The sequence below is a fragment of the Triticum dicoccoides genome, unplaced genomic scaffold, assembly GCF_002162155.2.
Source record: "Triticum dicoccoides isolate Atlit2015 ecotype Zavitan unplaced genomic scaffold, WEW_v2.0 scaffold404, whole genome shotgun sequence".
Classification (NCBI taxonomy): Eukaryota; Viridiplantae; Streptophyta; class Magnoliopsida; order Poales; family Poaceae; genus Triticum; species Triticum dicoccoides.
Genome location: NW_021269714.1, coordinates 18,354 through 38,545, shown reverse-complemented (window position 1 = coordinate 38,545; position 20,192 = coordinate 18,354). Strand labels below are relative to the sequence as shown.

Here is a 20,192-nt window from a genome sequence, read left to right as displayed (position 1 = left end):
CAATAAAATCCATGTTTTACGTCGAGTCCTGGCACCCTGATGTTTAGAAATCATCAGTTTTTCTTGGAATAAGGCCTAAACATAGACTCTAAAACACACATGATTTTCAACCCAATTTTACTACTTTTTCATGCACTTGCAATTCAAATATTTATTATATTCACTAAATGCCTATAAATTGACTAAATGGGTTAAATATAGCAAACAAACCCCCAAAATGCCAATTTTTGACACGGAACATGTAATGGTGTATCTTGGGTGTGAAGAAAAAAATCAAAGCCAACGGGTGAAGCAGTGGTCGCGTCAACTTCAAACATGAACCATTCCTGCTCGAAACCACATTATTCCTTGGAGATGACCCGGTTCTAAGCTATGTATGTCAGACCTTTTGCAAAACCTTATCGAAATTTTACCAGAGCCTCGAGGGATCATATAATGACAACATGCCACGTTTTATGTTTTTCAGATTTCGTTTGCATTTTCTAGTATGAAAGGAGCGATAACAATCACATTTTGGGTAGAGTATTCGCACCCTGATGTTTTCAATTCCTTTTTTTCTTGTTTAAACCCTAAGAATAGACTAAATGAGACGAATATGATTTTTCAACCCAAATTCACAACTTTTTCACATACCTGCAGTTCAATTTTTATTTATTTATGTTAAATGCCTAAACACCCGGCACAACTTGTTTGCCAAGTTCCATTGTTTTGCCGAGTATATTGTCTTGGACACTCGGCAAAGGCCTTGCTTCCAGAGTGCACGACGAAATGCACTCGGCAAACAAGGTTTTTCCCATAGTGCAAATGGGTAGTCAAAGGGAAATGCAAACACGGATCATAATGTTCTTTGAAACATAGCAAGAATAACATTTTTAGGTTTGAGAAAATACAAATATAAGCTCATGCACGAAAGTATTAAGTATATATTTATCTTACTAAACTTCTGTAAGAAAAATGATTGTGCCATGAGTAAAAAATAACAGATAGGTATATGCAAAAAAGAAATACACAGTTTCTAATGTAAATTTTTATATGGTAACCTGTTTATTTTGTTCCACATGACATACTTTCCATATGTTTAGTGAAAAATCGCAAGAGTAAATCCATATCGAATGTCAACATGCATGATTTATTTAATACTTTACAGAACATGAAACTACAATTTATTTCGCCAACAGGCTAGTGCATATATACCATGGTATAAATCAACAGAAAAAGTTAACATAGAAAAATTAAGTAATAAACAAAGCATTGCATCGGGCATGATAATTAAGATAAAGTTGAAAACATAAGACTAATAGAGGATTTATGCAGCTATTTTACCTTACTGAGGCAAACTCATCAAAACTTTTCTCCGTTTTTGTCTGGTTGGCTTGGTGGAAGATCGTCAAACTACTTGAACGTCCAAATAGGACAATCCAATTAGGGCACATGAGTATTGGAGATTGCACATGCTGATGTTTTTTTCAAAAAGGTTTAACTTAAAGACTATGAATATGATTTACATTTTGGGACAAAGGGATTATGTGATTCCATGTAAATAATGCATTCTTCGAAGAAAAAACATCACATCTTAATATAGATCAATCGATCGAAAAGATAATTAAATCTATATATAGTCATGGGCTTTTGAGCAACGTGTTCGCCATATGTTCCATGCGTGCCGTGTTATCTCGGCCGTGCTCTGGCTACCATCGGCTGGCACATGGGTTCAAAAGCTTGGGACTGAGTTGATGATGTACTGGTAGTTTCCTGGCTCCTTCCCAGGGACCTGGGCACCTGCAGGTTCCCGGGTAATGCGCATTACGCGTGTAGACGCTGCGTGACATCCATCTCATCCGCCACAGACCTGCAAGTTCTTTTCTTTCTGCCGGGAAGACTCGGATGTGCTCCGCCGCCTGAGAAACCGGAACACCTCTCGTCGCGGCTATCTGATCGAATCAGGCATGCATGCATGCATGACTTATACTCCCTCCGTTTCTAAATATAAGTCTTTTTAGAGATTTTCATATGAACTACATTCAAAGCAAAATGAGTGAATCTACTTTTCTAAATATCTATATACATCCGTATGTAGTTTATATTGAGATCTCTACAAAAACTTATATTTAGAATGGAGGGAGTAATTATTTTAGCGAAGGCCTGGGCGGCGCAAGGGTAATGTAGACCACTACGGAGAACTATATTCTAGAGTGGCAACACAAAGGTAAAAGCGAAAGGCGAACACAAAACAAGAGTGTCGGCAGCTGGGTGACCTTGACCTAGGTGCATATGCTTGCCCACACATGCATGTGCTTTCACTCGCCCTGCTAGTGGTCAATCCAGCCAATTGGTTTTCTTTCCGAGTGTCCCATGCATGTTACGTCCTGGTGGTAAAACATGACAAAGAGAGGTTTTATACCAGTCAGTGCACCCTCACTTGTTTAAGCAGGGAAACCAAAAAGTGGTCTACTGATGGCGGGCTCGTACATAATTTATAAGGTAGACGAGCGACGGCTGTGGCCAAATTGGCTAGATTTGATATTGGCCTCCTGCTGGAGGCTGGGAGTAGGTTCTTTAGTGCTGCTGTCGGGGCAGGCAGCTTTACCTGTTCTCTTTTTTCCTTCCCCTTGCTATTCTTCAGCAATATACAGTTTTCCACCTTATTAATTATTTGAGAAATTTAATATGCTCCCTTTTACCCCCTCTTTTCACATGGAAGGTAGGAGGATAAGAGTTAGTCAAATGGAAAATACACAAGAGCTCTCGGGTGCCACACACACCCCTATATGAAAATAGCATTATAAAAATATCAAGAAAATTTCGAAAAAATCTGAAAATTTTAGATACGAAACATGAGTGCCCATTGTACACCCGTGTTCATTTTTGTGAAGGATGGGTGCCCGTGGTATCCGCGGCGCAAGAATTGTGGACCGACATATGTTACACCCAGTTTTTTTTTCTACTCATACATTTTTTTTGTCTTTTTACTGACATTACCACGGGCACGCATTCCCCATGAAACTGAACATGTGTGTACAACGGGCACCCAGATTTCATATCCCAAAATTTCAGACTTTTTCAAAATTTCCTAATAGGTTTTTTAATGCTATATTCATATAGGGGTGTGTGGCACCCGAGAGCCACAAATCCTCTTCCTTAGTCAAACTCACTACTTAATGCGATCAACGACTCAGATCTATTCTATACTCTTACCTCATGTGACACTACTAGGAAAAGGCCTACTAATGGCGCACCGGTTTTGCCTACTAATGGCACACTACCGGTGCGTCATTACTATCACGCCACTAGTATTTTTTACTAATGGCGCACCATGCAGTGCGCCATTAATATAGCCCATGGTGCGCCATTAGTATCTGGTATACTAATGGCACACCACATAGAAGTGCGCCATTAGTAACTTTTTTCAAAAAAAAATCAATTCTTTTTTCCAGAATTTTTTTTAAAAAAAATATTTTTTTTCATTTATTTCTTAATCTCATGTCACTTTGGCTTAATCTCGGGTCAATATACTCAGGTCAAATCGCATTCCGTGGTCAAACTTCCCGAAAGGTCACCCATCCTCACACTACTCCAGCCCAAGCACGCTTAACTTCAGAATTATATCCAACCCCAGCAACAGCTCACTTCACTGGCACTTGCTGATATATCTAGCATATCAATCCTATTATACCTTCTTAATGTCTAGGACTTTGTTCATGTTCATGACTATGATGAAATTTTGAAAAATATTTCAAACTTCCCGGTCATATTACGCATCATTTTTTGAAAAACAATTCAAAAAAAAATTCAAAATCAATTTTTTTTTAATTTTTTTGCCTCTAGATCTTGAAAGCCCCGTAACTTTTTTTCTGTTAGGTTTTTGGGGATTTTGAAAATGTTTAACAAGTTCGCCCTGTTAAATTTGGATGTAACTTTTCGAGTAGATGATTTTTCATATATAAAACTTTTTAATCCGAGTTCGTATGCAAAAGTTATGCTCATTTTACAAATTTCCAGAGAGATTTTGCAAATAAAGTTGAAATTTATATTTGTAAATTATCCCAACAACTAGACCACATATCACATGGGAAACTTATTTTCTTTTATTTTTTTGACATTTTTATCATTTTTTTATATTTTTTTAAAACTAAAAAGGCAGTCCAGGGGGGTGTGCATTCGGTGGAAGCTGGGCAAACTAGTAATGGCGCACCGTGGGGTGGTGCGCCATTAGTAGTTAAACTAGTAATAGCACACCACACCCGCGGTGCGCCATTACTAGTTTTGAAAAAAAAATATAAAAAAATTTACATTTTTACTTTATTTTTTTTTTTGAAAAAAACTTAGTAATGGCGCACTGTCCACAGGTGCGCCATTACTAACAAAAAAAATTTATTATTATTTTTTTAAAACTACTAATGGCGCACGATGGGTGTGGTGCGCCATTACTATGTCAACTAGTAATGGCGCACCACTCCCACGATGCGCCATTAGTAGTTTTGAAAAAAATTTAAAAAAATTACTAATGGCGTACCAACACATGGTGCGCCATTAGTATTTAGTAATGGCGCACCACATGTACAGTGCGCCATTAGTGTTCATCCCATCTATAGCCCTTTTCCTAGTAGTGTGAAAAGGGGAGGTAAGAGGGAGCATGTTAAAAACCTCTTTTCATTAAACGAAACAAAAGATTTGCCACTCTTATTGGTTATGAAAGAAGCTTTAGAGGTTAAGGTTTATGGCTGAATATTTACAACAATCACTCTCCCGGCATTAAGTTACTCAAGTGTGTCGCCCTGCCGTGTTCGAAAGCGGCATTATGTACAGTTTCCCTTATTAATGAAATAGCATTGCTCTTGCTTGGCCCATCAAGCAAAAAATAACATCTGAAAAGAACTAAATACCAAAGGCTAGATGATACTCACGTTAATTACTATGTGTAACTCCCTTTATTTTTTTACTATGGGTAACCATGTGTCAGATTTGGCTAATCAAATACTCCATCTTGCGTTTTTGTCTTCTTATACAATTGATCTTGATACACACTCAAACAAGTTTACCCTACAGCTAGAGTGAAACGTGAACTGAGCCTGTCCTTGTCCATATTCATAGAAATGAGTGTATATGCGTATATATCAGCATCTACTACCTCTGTCCTGGTTTATTAATCCCATATGTAGTCTGTGCTAAATTTTGACCAAAGATTTTAACTGACAGAATGTTAGTGCATATTAACAAAAATTATAATGTTGGGTTCGTATTTGAACATAGTTTTCAATGATATAATTTTTTGTGACATGTATGAGCATTTTGTTATTTAAATTTATGGTTAAAATTTGGCACATATTACAATAAAGACCAATAAACCAGGATGGAGGTAGTACGATTGTACCGCGTGCATAAAAATGAAAAGTTAGAGAATAGAGATAGAATAATTCTGAACAGTATCTATACATAGTACTTCCTTCGTTCCTAAATATAAGTCTTTGTAGAGATTTCACTAGGTGGACTACATACGAAGGAAAATGAATGAATCTACGCTTAAAATGCATCTATATACATCCGTATGTGGTTCATAATAGAAGCTCTACAAAGACTTATATTTAGGAATGGAGGAAGTAGGAAGCAAAAGGAAGCGTTCATTACGGAGGAAGTAGGAAGCAAAAGGAAGCGTTCGGACGGACGACGCAAACCGAGATGGACGATTGGGTCTCTCGAGATTCAAGTCAAGCGGGCATGTCCCCGACTCTCCGTAAAAGGAGATTCTACTTTCTATCAGGTCTAAAGGTGAATGTGATTTCGTTTGATTGACAATAGATGACACACAAAGGGTGAGGTGAAGACGATGACGCGTACTCCCTTCTTTAGGCGTGTGCTTTAATCAAAATCAGATAATTTGGGTTTGTTAGACGTAAGGGGATTAGTAAAATTATAGTGAAGAACGACCATGTTCTCTCTATAGTGCATCTGAAGTAGTAAAGCGCATCCATGCATGAACATATCGCGCATGATGGTCGCTTCTGTACGAGCAGCTAGGGCCCACAGTGAGTGTTTTGTCTCCGATTTGTGCCGCATGAAGGAGACAGTTGCATGTGGACGTCGTTTTATAAGTGAACAAACAGACTTTGCACTGGTAAAACCGATTGCAATACGGGATGTGAAGTACAACTGTAGTAGTATTACTCACGATAAAAATTTTGGAAGGGAGGGAGTACAACGTAGAAGATTCTTCTCTTTGGAAAAAATGGCTCAGCAACGAAGCTAACAAAATAAGCAATACTGAAAGATAGCTTGGATCCACTTGCACTAGCTGAAGACACTAGCTAGCACATGAAATAGAGTAATTGGACGACGACGACAACGGTGCAGTACCGTCCACCGGAGAACATCGACCGGTACGAGCTGACGAAGCGAATCTGGAGGGAACAGTTCATAAAATTTCTTATTATCGGATTTGTCATTCGTATTTGACCCAAACACATGTCGAGAGAAGACACAATGAGGAAACTTGGATACATAGCTCAGAGCAAATAGCAGCCACTAAATTAAGATGGGATCGAGCACTCTGAGTAACTAACGAGATGGCGAGCTTAATTAAACTAAGCATATCTAGCAAGCTATAAGGACATATGAAGCAGTTGATAATTGTCCCTCCTTCCGATTTCTGTGTCTCTTCATTGGCGGCAGTTGTTTTGGTGCATTGGTCCTATGCGGTTTTACCACGACGACTTTCTGACTGTCTACTACAAGTTTTCTTCGGCTCTAGCGAGGGAAGGGCGATGACGGTGGCGTGTCTTTGACTTGCTTCAATGCTTGTATTCGTCGCTAGGTGGTCTAAGGATTTGAATATATATTCTTACTACTTTTAGTGTTCATTGTATTGTCATGATTGAAGATGACCAAATCGGAAGTTTCCGTGGGAAAAAAATGGCCTTGATTGTACTAGTTGACTGATGGAGCATCGAAGTGGCATGCACAAATAAACGACGGTGGGTGAAGTACATTTGGTACATTCAGTGCCAAAAGTGTTTTTTTTTCTTTCTCTTTTGATGAGGATTTCAGCAGCGAGTTAGTTAAGTTCGTCTAAAAGGCAAGAGACACAAGCATATGAGCCTACTCTCCTAGTATTATATATACTCAGCAACTAAGATGGTGTTGGCTGCTCAGAAAAATAATCCGTTTCAGGGCTTGGCCTCCGATCTTATTGATGGGGGCGTGGGCATTTTGCAGTATGCCGACGATATGGTCCTGTGCATTTCTTTTTTTTTATATAAACTTCTTCTCCTTTATTCATTTATAAGTAAAGTAGCATCGTTTACAAGTAAAGGGATAACCTCATCAGGGGCGTTATCCATCCAAACCCTCGGAGAAGAAAACCTAGCTACCTTGCTAGTTCATGAGCTACTCGATTACGTTCCCTATTACAATAATCATAAATGACATGAGAAAAACCTTGGCTCAAAGCATGAAATAACCTTGGCACAAATAAACGTAATGACATGAAATAACAGTCATCTATAATGGATGAAGCGACTGAAGAAGAGTAGCCTTGGCTCAAAGCATTCACCACCTCCACGCTATCCGAATTCACTTCAATCTTACTACATCCGATGGTATTAGCAAGATTCAAACCAAACCTCACTGCAATTGCTTCTGCTGTGAACGAGTCGAAGCAAATGTCCATCTTTTCATTAGCAGCCGCTATAAATTTCCCCCTATGGTCCCGGATAACTGCTCCAAATGTTGTTGCGAGTGTGTCACTATCAAATCCCGCGTCAACATTTAATTTCACGTAACCATACTTTGGTTTCAACCAAGCATCTGAACAGACCTGAGCCTTTGGGCTGTAAGAGATGGTATAATTTGCTACTAAGCCTCTCACTGACATATTGATTTGATATGCGCTTTGAGTTTCTTCGTCATGTGTCAATTTTCGCCTTTCATACCACAAATACCAAGCCGTCGTTGCCATCGTTTCTCTGAACTTCGGCAAGCCCAACACTTGGATTTGTTGTTCTGGAAGGCACAGAAGACGTGCCAACACAAGCTCACCTGCCTTGTCAACTTTTAGTGCCTCTTTGATAACAAGCTCAAGACCGAGCATCTTCCACACGTCCATTGCCAATTTGCATTCGAACAACATATGTCTTATGTCATTAGGCCCCTGGTTACAGGCTGGGCAACTCGGATTTATTTTCAAGTGCTTATTAGCCAGGATAGATCGACAGGGAATAGCACTCTGGAGCGCGCGCCACATAAATATTTTTATCTTTGCTGGGCAGACTAAGTTCCATACCGAGTCCCATGTATAAGATGGGTTTGAAGCTCCAGCCGTTGATTCCAACTTGTGCCCAAATTGAAATTCCCATTCTGTATGGTATGCAAATCGCACCGTGAAAGTCCCTGACTTTGTCATGTTCCATACCAGGAAATCTGTCATCTCATGTAATGGTAGTGGAATGGCCAAAATCCTTCGAACATCCACTTGCCAGAACGTTTGGTTAACCAGCTGCTCATCCCAACTCCCTGTCACTGGATCAATGAGGTCAGAAACTTTAGAAAGAATATTGTTACCCCTTGGTGAAATCACCTTTCTTGTTGGGCTATGAGGTATCCAGGGATCATCCCATATGCTAATTTTCTCACCATCACCAACTCTCCAAATATACCCACGTCTGAGCGTATCAACTCCGGCCATAATACTCTGCCATGTATATGAAGCCTTCTTTTTTAAAGTTGCATTCATGAGATCTCCATCAGGAAAATATTTCGCCTTAAGGATCAACGCACACAAAGAGTCCGGGTTTTCAATAAGGCGCCATGCCTGTTTTGCCAGAAGTGCAAGATTAAAGCAGTGAATATCTCTGAAGCCCATACCCCCTTCTTTCTTGGGAATACACATCTTCCACCATGCAAACCAGTGCATCCTCTTATGAGTTGCGTCATCACCCCACCAAAAATGAGATATCGCATCTGTGATTCCTTTACAAATTTTCTTAGGGATTTGAAAGACCGACATCGCATAAGTTGGTATTGCTTGAGCAACAGACTTAATAAGAACTTCTTTCCCTCCTGAAGAGAGGCACTTCTCCTTCCACCCCGTAAGCTTCATAATTAACCGATCTATTAAATATTGAAAACTGTCACTTTTATCAAGTCCAAGAGTAGCAGGCAATCCCAGATACTTGTCATTTAAGGCCTCGGTCATGATATTCAGACAAGAGCAAATCTGAGCCTTCATATTTACCTCGGTGCTGGGGCTAAAAAAGATACTTGATTTGTCAACACTAACAAGTTGCCCGGAAGCAGCACAATATAATTCCAAAATTGATCTCAAGCACATTGAATTCTGAATATTAGCTTTCATCAAAATATATGAATCATCAGCAAAGAGTAGATTTGTTACCGCAGGTGCATCTCTACAGACTTTGACCCCTATTAAGTCTCCACTTTGTTCCGCATGAGAAAGTAGGGCTGTCAAACCCTCCGTACATAGGAGAAACAGATACGGGGAGAGTGGGTCACCCTGTCGAAGACCTCTGGAGGGTTTGAAATATTCCGTCTCCACTGAGTTATATCTCACCTTATATTCAACAGAAGACACACACAACATTATCATCTTAACCCAGTCCTCATGGAATCCCAGCTTCAACAACATTGCTTCCAGGAAAACCCACTCAACTCTGTCATAGGCTTTATGCATATCAAGTTTCACCGCACACCAACCATCTTTGCCCACCTTTTTTTGTTTTATTGCATGTAAACTCTCGTAAGCTATTAGCACATTATCCGTAATGAGTCAACCAGGAACAAAGGCACTCTGGGTAGGGCTAATGATCTCTGGGAGTAACACCCTGAGTCTCGCAGCTATCATCTTAGAAATTACCTTGTATACCACATTGCATAAACTGATCGGTCTGAATTGAGTAACTTTCTCCGGGGAATTTACTTTTGGGATCATGACATTAGTAGTATCATTCCACCCTTGTGGCATAACCCGGGAATTGATCGCATTCAGAACTTCCATGACCAAGTCGTCACCCAACATAGACCAGAACCGTTTATAAAAGACCGCATGAAGGCCATCTGGTCCTGGTGCCTTGAAATCTCCAATGGAAAAGAGAGCCTTCCGTACCTCTTCGGCCGTGTATGGAGCCATCAGGGTCGTGTTCATTGCTTCCGAAACTCGCCTCTAGACTTCACTCAAAACATTAATATCGGGTACGGTCACCTGGGATGTAAAAAGCTCCTTGAAATAACTCGTAATTATACTATTTATATCATCCAACTCCTCCTTCCAAACCCCTGTATCGTCAAGCAATCTTCGGATACAATTCCTTTTCTTACGGGCTGTAGCTGCTTTGTGGAAATAAGATGTACTTTTGTCACCATGTAGTAGCCAGTTGGCTCATCCACGTTGCAGCCACACTAGCTCTTCGTGATCCAATAGGTTTTCTATTAGGACTTGTGCCTCCTTGATTTTCTGTCTTACTTCTTCTGTCAGTGTACATCTTCTCAACTTCTCTAGCTCTTTCTTCAACTTATTAATTCTCTTCTTCGAACCTTTGAGTGTATCACGGTCCCAAATGAACATGTCATCCTTAACTGACTTGGTTCTGGACGCAAGCGAAGGACCGATCCCTGCCAGCTTCGCTCTTTCCCAAGCGCTTTTAACAATTTCATCAACTGTAGATTCACTCAACCATCTTGCTTCAAACATTCTTTCACCTCTTTGCTTCTGTCCCATAACAGCGGAATAATATTCTGTATCTAGAAGTATTGGTCTGTGGTCTGAATGCACATGGTGTTCATGGATAACCGCTGCATAAGGAAAAATATCAGCCCACTTCTCGTTGCATAAGGCTCTATCCAGCCTTTCTCTGATCACACCTCTACTCCAAGTAAAAGGGTCCCCTATAGACATGATTTCTTGTAAACCACAATCATCCACACAGTCTCAAAAATTTTGCATATATTGTTGCGGTCTGATGTTTCCACCCTCCTTCTCGCTAGCAACTAGTATCTCATTAAAATCTCCAAAGATCATCCATGGTCCTGTTGAGTTATGATGAAGGGTTCTCATATTCTTCCATGACAAGTGTTTCATGTCCTAGTTTGGCTCTCCATAAAAACCAGTCAGCCGCCATGACACGTTGATTCCATCCATGACAAAACCATCAATGAAATTAGGCGACGCATAATTTAACACCACTTCATTAGAAAGGTTGTAAAAAAGTGCAAGACCTCCTGATCGTCCATCACTATCAACAATATGAAAACGATCAAAACCTAGCTTCACCCTTAGCTCAGTTGCCTTAGCTATATTCAGATGGGATTCAGACAAGAAAATCACATCCGCTTTCACACGCCCTTGAAGATCCAAGAGCTCTCGAATTGCCGTGGGCGAAAGCATTCCACGGCAGTTCCAACTGATTAGCTTCATTGCGTCCGGTCACTGGAGACGACGACGTACAATGAACACAAAACTCTCGGACAGCTGTAGCCGCCGGAGGACAGCAAACCCTAGTTTTAACACTAGGGGACAACAGGTCTAGCAGAAAAAATCCTCGTCAAAACATCAAGCTAGCATCCAACTCTCAACATACAAGACAGTCACCTCGTGCTGAGATTGCATGCGTACATAGCCTTCAAAACACGTAGGACTTGCACTTGCATGCACCAGATCAGATCCATGCAGCGGGAGACAAACAGCGAGTAATCTCCCGATGAAAACTAATCACGACCTACCACAACACGGAGGGTCGGAAGGAGTAGCGGCGGCGGCGCCGCCAAAGTGGCGGCCGGCGGCGGCCGCTGACCTAGATCGCCCTGCGTCGGCGGCGGCTTCGTTCCAAGACAAGAAACCTCCTGGTTCGACCGACTCATCCTTTTTGTTCTGTTTTGGTCCTGTGCATTTCTCATTATGTGTAAAAATCCAAAAATGTTAAGTTACTCCTCTACTTGTTTGAACTCATGTCAGGCCTGAAAATCAACTTTGATAAAAGTGAGGTGTTTACTATCGGAGGGGACAACAACATTGATCAGTTGTATGATGAGATGTTTGGTCGTCAAGTTGGCAAGCTCCCTATGAAGTATTTGGGGGTCCCAGTAACCTACTCCTCGCTCAAAACGATATATGGGGATTTCTTGGATGCTAAGTTGATTAAAAGGCTAGCACCATGGATGGGTTATGCTGCTTCCTCTGGGGCTAGAGCGATCTTGGTAAACACTAGCTTGGATGGTATTCCCCCTACTTTATGTCCATGTTCCTCCTTAATAAGACTGTTATTGAAAAATGAATGTTCATCGTCGCCGGTTCTTTTGGAGGAAGGGGAGGAAAAAACGGGCTTATCATATAGTCAATTGGGATAGGGTATGTCGCTCTAGGAATATTGGAGGTATGGGTATTAAGGATCTCCATAAGCAAAATATCAGTCTCCTTGTAAAGTGGTGGTGGAAACTTGAATATGGGGATGACTTATGGTAACGTATTCTCCATGCTCGATACTTCAAAAGGAAAACGGTTGCCAATGTGAAAGCTCGTTTTTTTGACTCACCCCATTGGAAAGAAATTATGAAAGTCAAAGATGTTTATATGGCTGGGAGAGACATTAAGACGAATAGGGGTGACCTGACTAGGGTCTGGCATGACCCCTGACTATATGAAACACCTTTAAAATGTCAGTTTCCTGTTTTGTTTGATGTGTGCTCTGAACAAGATTGTACTATTGCATCCTTTGCTACCAACAACTTTATAATGCTTTTCAGACGCACTCTCTTCAGTGATTTGGCCGAGCAGCGGTCTAGTATTGTGGAGAGAGCTAAAAACTTCCCTTTTAATAACCTTCCGGATGTTGTAGGCTGGAAGTTTACTTCTAAGAAAATCATTACCATCAAATCAGTATATAGTGGCTGGAAAAAGACCTAGCCGGACCTAATTATAAATGGGTTTGGAAAGCAAAGATTCCCCTGAAGATTAAAGTCTTCATCTGGCAACTTTTTCAAAATGCGGTCCTTACTAGAGATAATATGCGGAAAAGAAACTGGCCTGGTTATCCTTCTTGTTCGTTTTGTCGTGATGTTCAAACTGCTGGACACCTATTTTTTGGCTATACATTTGCTCGTTCGGTATGGGGAACTTTTGGTTTGGCCTTGGGGGCATCTAGTTGCCCCAGATCCCTTTGGTAAAGTTGGGCGTGGTTGTATAAGTTCCTCCCTGGTGGGAGGAAGTATTACATGGAAATCATAGCCGCTGTTTGTTGGGGCATTTGGTGTACTCGCAACAAGATCACGTTTGAGAAGCGTGTTGTTCGTACACCTCTAGAGACTATTTTCACTGTGTGCTCTTTCATGATGTATTGGTCAAGTTTGATGAAAGGAGATGACAAGGCTAAATTCCAGGCTGGGGTGCAGATGATGGGTCGAGTGGCGACGGCTCTTGCTGATCGATCTACTTCACGTGGCAAACTCGCGCTGGAGCAGGGGAGCTGAAAGTTTGATCTAGATGTGTGTGCTAGCTTTTTCGTCTGCTAGGTACTCACTCGGATTTGATGCCCACAGAGGTTAAATTGTCTCCTATTGGGTGGTGTCAGCAGTTGCCTTATTTTGGTCCGTCTCTTGGATACTATTTTGGTGTTTGATGGTTAGTCTCAGCAGGTTTTCACCCCATGGTGGGTACTTCGTTTCAGAAGTGCTCACAGTGGGTTTCCTGCTGGTGCTCCAACTCGCTACCCCCTTTCTGCCTCCCGTTTCTTTGACTCTAGTAGCCATTTGGTGTGGTTTTAGTCCAGTATACACAGACTGCTACTGTTGTATTTCCGTTAAGCAATTAATAGAAAGGGGTGTGAGCCCGGTTGAAAAAAAAACATATGCCATGAGACCTAAATTTCCCAAGATACTATGAGAAATCACCGGTGATGAAAGGGGATCACAAGTTGCTAGGACTACTGATGCAAGCAAAGCGGATCTTCCTCGCAAAAAGTAAGGGAAGGCGAATCTGCAAGGGATACATTCACTATCATTCTTTCTGATTCAAAACATGAGGAGTAAAATAACAACGATCCACACTCGCGGAGCGCTAGTGGGAACCGGGGAGAAACATTAAAGCAAGCAACACATTGTCATGAGTTGCTCCTTAACCACAACCAAAAAGTTATAATAGAAAGAAAATAACATGCGTAGATCAAATTAAGAATTAATCTGAGTACTCTTAATTTGATGATAAAGTTTATTGTAAAATTAAGAGTACTCAGATTAACTCTTCTCAGTGGGCGTGTCTTTTATTTCTTTGGTGGTTACATGACCCCTGCAAAGAGTGCAATGTAGTCCCTCTTTTCTAATCTATAATGTTGATGCCTAGTTTAGGTTTTACCAACAAAATATTTGTTTTATGCCATAGTAATATACCATTGAGTTCATTTTGAAAAGAAGTTACAAACGGTATATGATCCCAGACAATATAAACTCATGTAGGTCATATTGATGATCTAGAAATGCACGCTGGCCTTATAAACTCAAAGAGAGTGAACGTGTCTTCTACTAGCCCGTGCTGGAAGATAAATTTAAACTCCTTCCATCCTATAATATAAGACATCATTACAACCAATGTACTTCTTCTATATTGATTGTAATAACATCTTATGCTATGAAACGCGGGGAGAAGTGAAATAATGACCCATATGTACATTTGAACTCGTAACACTGTAGACATGTTTGGTTTGATGCTAAAAATTAGTTGGCAATCAGACCAGGTCCACCGACCGTGTTGTCCCGAAGGCTCCACGTGAGTCCAAAACTAAGGACTATAGGCTCTGTAGTAGTAGTATTAGAACAATGTTTTTTTTTTACACATAACACTACAGTTCTGCTAAAAAGATATACCCCTAAAATTATGTGGGAATGGATAGGCAGCAAAATACGGGCATTTCAATAGTGCTAACTTTCTTTGCATGCATGTTACGTCCTGGTGATAGACCATGAAAACATGATAAAGAGAGGTTTTATATCGGTGCACCCTGACTTGTTTAAGCAGGGAATCCATGGAAAAAGGCAGTCAAGTGGCGGGCGCATATATAATTTGCAAGCAGGTAAAGTTTCAGGAACATCCGGAAAACTAAAATGTCGAACGCTAGCTAGATGATACACACTTTGATTACTACATGCTTGACTGTGTGTCCGAACTGGCTAATCAAATACTCCCTGTGGCCGTTATTCGTTCCTCTGCTTAATTATGTACTCTTACATCTCAGGGATCGCTGCGTCTGTACGGCTGGGTTTCATACAGATACAGGCTCAAACAAGTTTACCGAGCAGTTAGAGCAAAACAAGTTTACTGTCCAGTTAGATCAAACTTGTTCCTCCAGAATAAAGATAGAATAATTCTCGACAGTATCTAACATATGCTCCCTCCGTAGAAAGAGATTCTACTTTCTTTCAGGTCTAGTCTAAAGGTGAATGTGCTTTCGTTTCTTTCACGATCAATGACGACAACGGGTGAGGCAGGTGAAGACGATGACGCGTATTCCCTTCTGTAGGTGTGTGTGTGTGTGTGTGTGTAAGAGATTTAATCAAAATCAGGTAATTCGGGTTTGTTAGACGCATGCGGATTAGTCATGCTCTGTCTGAAGTAAAGCCCATGCATGAACGTATCGTGCATGATGGTCGCTTCTGTTTAGAGCATCTAGGGCCCACAGTGAGTGTTTTGTCTTCCATTTTTGTCGCATGAAGGAGAGTAGGAGACACTTGCATGTGGACGCCGTTTTATAACTGAATAAACAGACTTTGCACTGGTAAAACCAATTGCACCACGGGATATGAAAGTACATTGTACAAGTTTTACAACGTAGAAAATTCTTCTCTTTCGTAAAAATGGCTCAGCAGCGAAGCACACAAAAATAAGCCATACTTAAAGCTTGGAGCCACTTGCACTAGCTGAAGCAGACACTACCTAGCACATGAAAAAGATTAATATCGACGACGACGACAAGGGCGCAGTACCGTCCAAAGCACCACATCGACCAATGTGAGTTCACGAAGCGAATCTGAAGGGAACAGTTCATATCGTTTCTTTTTGTCGGATTTATCATTCATATTTGACCCAAACACATGTTGAGAGAAGACACAATGAGAAAACTTAGAATTTTTTTTTTTTGAAAAGGAGATCACCCCCGACCTTTGTATCAATCGATGCATGCAGCCATATATTAAATGAAATCATAACAAAGCCATGAGGTTCAAAGAAGCTCATAAAATGAGTAGAAATCGAAATAAAATCTGAAAGACGCCACAACCGGCGATAAAGAACTGAAACATGCCACATCTGGCGATAAAACAACAAGCTATGATGCCTACACACCTAGCTTATTATTAGCTCGCCATCCAAATTGGCTGAAGATAGCCCGTGCTACCGTCTCCCAATGGTTGCACCCAATAATCATAAGCTCCCTAAAATCCACATCAGTGAGTAAGGACCACATACGGATTTAAGTTGTAGCTCTATAGATAACCTGCAAAAAAATTATGAATTCTGCCCCATTAGAAATCATATCATTTCTAGTGTTCCATATAGCCTAGAGTAGTGCACATATTCCTATCCGAATATGTTTAGCTAAGTGTATGTCCACTCCATTAAGCCTCGTCCCAAATAACGTGTTTATGCTCCTTGGGTGTTCAACGTTAACAGCTATATGAATTGATCGTCATAATAATTTTGCTAGAGGACATTCGAGAAAGAGATGTTTAACCATTTCATTTTGATCACAAAAACAGCACCGAGAGTTGCCAACCCAATTCTGTTTTGCCAATTTACCTTTGGTAGAATGGCTTCTTTATGGACAAACCACATAAAGATCTTAATACGAAGCGGAACTTTAATCTTCCAAATGTGCAATGATCTCGACAGTGGCCCGGAATCAATCAGGTCCGAATATATGGTTTTCACTGAGAATATTCCATTCGTAGTTAACTTCCAATGAATTGTATCGTGCTGATCTGATAGGTGAACCTCCATCAACCTACGAACCAGGTGCAACAAAGCATTCCAATGTCCCCCTACTAGTGATCTCCTAAATTGGATATTAAGCGATCCAATTTAAAACTCTAGCAACATAATCCTCCTTACGTTGCACAATATTATATAAGGAGGGATATTGCAAAGCCAAAGGCATTTCCCCTAGCCATGTATCCTCCCAAAATACAGTACTATTACCATTACCAACTAGGAACTTCACTCGTTGGAAGAAAGTTGCTTTCGTCCTCATTAATCCCTTCTAGAAGGGTGAATCCATTGACCTAGCGATGACTTGGGCCAAAGTCTTAGAGTGTAAGTATTTATTCCGCAAGATTTGTACCCAGGGAAAAATCTACGTTGAAGGTCGTGGGGGCGAATGCCCCCACTCGACTATTTGGCTCATTTATACCCGGCCTGGGATATAGAACATTGCCCCCACTCAAACCAGGATATTTGCCCCCACTGGCCCACTTTTGTGTTGTTCTATTAAAGCCCATCTATCCGTGTATGAGAAAGAGGCAGGAACGGAGCAGCCCATCTAACAGAGAAGGACAACGATACGCGCCGGCGCACCGGCCTAATCTTTCGGCCGGTCAGCTGCTAGCCATCCGATTTGGAAGTAGCGAACCGTCAGATCTCGCCTCCTCTTCCTTCCCTTTTCCTGTCCTTTCCCGTCCGCACAAGGAAACTAAACACAAAAAGTGTCATCGATCCATGCCCGCGCGACCTCCATGCCTGCGCGACCTGAAAGCTCCGCTGGTTCCCCAACGCTCGTCGCTCGCCGTCGGCATCGCTGCTCGTCGGTTGCAGCAAAAAAAAAACAAAGCAACGCCAGCTTGAAAGCAAAACACATGGTTCCAGCAAATAATTAATATGGTTCCAGCAAATAATAATGTGTTTGCAGCAAAAATGCTATGATTCCAGCGAAATACATTGATATGGTTCCAGCAAAAAGCACACATGGTTCCAACAAAAAATTGATATAGTTCCAGCAAAAATGAAAAATGGTTCCTCAGAAGAAGAAAAAAGATCAATGCAGCAAACAAAAAAATCATGGCGTCGTCGCTGTAGCTGCCCAGCACCATCCTTGCCAATTGCAACAAGTCAAAATGCTGGTTCCAGCAAAAAATCTATGCAGCAAAAATCATGGCACCTGCGGCCGTGGTCGCCCTACATTGTCCCCTCCTGTTGCAGCAAATCGAGAAAATGGTTCCAGCAAAATTCGAAAGTAGTTCCAGCAAAACTTAAAAAAAGAACAACTTATCACGATGGCCACCGTTGTCGCCGTCCACCACCATCCTCGCCGTTGAAGCAAATCCCGCCGCTGGTTGAAGCAGATCCCCATGCCGGTTCCAGCACCGGGTCCCCAGCGCGTCCCCTCTGCGCATCGTTGTCGGGCCGAGGACACAAACAGCCTCCGCCACAGGCCGGCCGCTCCACGACCTCGCTCGATGGGCACAGCTCGCCGTGGCCGCGGGCGCAGCTCGTCGTGGTGGCGCTTCATGGACGCAGCTCCCCGCTCGCGGCGCGCCTCAAGCACAGTCACCGGCGTTGGGATTGTGGGGATTGAGTGACAGAGAGAAAAGCGGCAGGGGAAGAAACTGGATAGATATTCGCGTGGGGGTGAGAATAAGGTTTCACGAGCGGTAATCAAGCAGCCACGTGGGTCCACGTGCGTGTGCGCTGTGCGACGAGGACGAACCGGTCCAATTTCGGCCGGTGCGCCGAACTGAACCGTTTCCCAACAGAGAATACAACACACACATGCATACGAGCAGGCTGAATCTGCTACAAACGTGCGCGTTCGTCCTGACTAACCTACTTCTCGCGCGACCACCGAGCCGAAGCCGCCGCCGCTTGGCAGCTGCGCGCCTACACGGCACCGGCCGCCCCTCCGACGATCAGTTATTCAGCCTCGACCTATACAGTGCATGCCGGCCGGCCGCGTCGCCGTCCCGAAGGGAAAAAAGAAGCGCGCGACCCAGTGGCGGAGCCAGGAAATTCGGATAAGGAGGGCCAAGTATTGTTAAGTCTTGTTAGAGAGGGCCAATTCATGAAAATACATCACTTTAGCAGCAAAAATATCAAAGTTTACACTAATACTAGACTCAAATCAGTAGTGTTAGGGGGGGCCAGGGCCCCTGCTGGTCCCCCCTGTCTCCGCCACTGCGCGCGACTCATGAAGCCCTAGGTTCAGTTCTGATCTATTGCTTTCTAATTTTCCTATTATTAGTCTATCCTGGTTGCATGTTTAAAAGGTAAAAACAGGTTGTTAGGTTGATTGAACCTAGCTTCATGTAACAATTTCGTATGAATTAAGTTTAAGCATGTGGCTGTTGTAGTAGAATAAAATCTATATGTGCCTTCATGTACATCAATCTATTTATTGTTTAACTATTTGACAATGACAGGAAAGCTAATGGAGAGATTTTTTGCAAAATCCGGTATGCTTGAAATAGTCCATCTAAACAAGCTTACTCGGTAATGTGCTAAAGCTTATATTTTTATCTGTCAATGCTTACATTCTTTCTGTATTTAAAAATGATTTTTTTTTCTTGCTGGAGCTTGAAGGCTAGAAATCGCTTTAAAGGAACGACATATTCATATTTCGCGAGTTTTTCTGTCTTAAGTGGTTAGTTTACTTTTATTTTGGCAATGAACTTGTCATAGTTACGTGTGTGATGATATTATCTTATAAGAAAGTATACGATTTTGCTTCTTACACATTATATGTATGCTTGTGAGGTTGGTTTTTTAAATGATCTACCTATTAGTTCGTATACATGTTTCTGAAAAAAAATTGTATACCTCTTTGCCCCCTCTCGGTTTTTATCCTCGCTTCGCCCCTGTTTGTACCCACATACCCTCGGTCTCAGTAGATATTCTGTATAGCCATTTGCTAAGCAGACATCTATTTGTGACCTCTAAATTCTTGATCCCTATCCCATCCTGGTCTTTTGGTCTACGAATAATATCCCATCTAGCCAATATGTACTTCTTCTTGGCCTCGTCACTTTGCCAAAAGAATCAAGATCTATAAAAGTCCGGTCTTTTCTGTACCCCTACCGGTACCTCAAAAAAGGATAGGAGGAACATTGGCAAACTCGTCAAAACCGAATTTATCAAAACCAGTCAACCTCCGTACGACATGAGCTTGCCCTTCCAACAACTCAATTTCTTTTCAAAACAATCCTCTATACATTTC

The 20,192-nt window shown here is 41.6% G+C and overlaps 1 long non-coding RNA gene across 1 annotated transcript; it reads right to left on the bottom strand.

Moving 5' to 3' along the window:
• Positions 1-17,902: 17,902 nt before the first annotated feature.
• On the bottom strand, positions 17,903-18,560 carry LOC119346121. The gene is made up of 2 exons (XR_005167375.1): positions 18,264-18,560; positions 17,903-18,172 (listed from the first exon to the last, which is right to left on the bottom strand). It is a non-coding gene; the product is annotated as an uncharacterized LOC119346121 (long non-coding RNA).
• Between the last annotated feature and the right edge of the window lie 1,632 nt (positions 18,561-20,192).